Source organism: Pygoscelis adeliae, unplaced genomic scaffold (assembly GCF_000699105.1).
Source record: "Pygoscelis adeliae isolate BGI_AS28 unplaced genomic scaffold, ASM69910v1 Scaffold22, whole genome shotgun sequence".
Classification (NCBI taxonomy): domain Eukaryota; kingdom Metazoa; phylum Chordata; class Aves; order Sphenisciformes; family Spheniscidae; genus Pygoscelis; species Pygoscelis adeliae.
Genome location: NW_008824350.1, coordinates 3026343 through 3026694, shown reverse-complemented (window position 1 = coordinate 3026694; position 352 = coordinate 3026343).

The following is a 352-nucleotide window of genomic DNA, read 5'->3' as shown; positions in this document are numbered from 1 at the left end:
CAGCGTGACGCTCCCAGCAGCGCGGGGCCGCTGGCAGGCGGGACACAACCAAGGGTCCCGAAGGGCAGCGGGCCCGGCAGAGCAGATCTCTACGTGCCCTTGCCTTCCTCCGCAGCGTGACGCTCCCAGCAGCGCGGGGCCGCTGGCAGGCGGGACACAACCAAGGGTCCCGAAGGGCAGCGGGCCCGGCAGAGCAGATCTCTACGTGCCCTTGCCTTCCTCCGGGTCCCGCTTGCCTCTCGGGTGAGAGGCGTGCTTCCAGTTCCACCCGTTACAGTGCGCCGGGCCCGACTAGCGCCAACTCCCACTCCACCGCCTCTAAACGAGCCACCGCCGAGCCGTGATCCCTCCG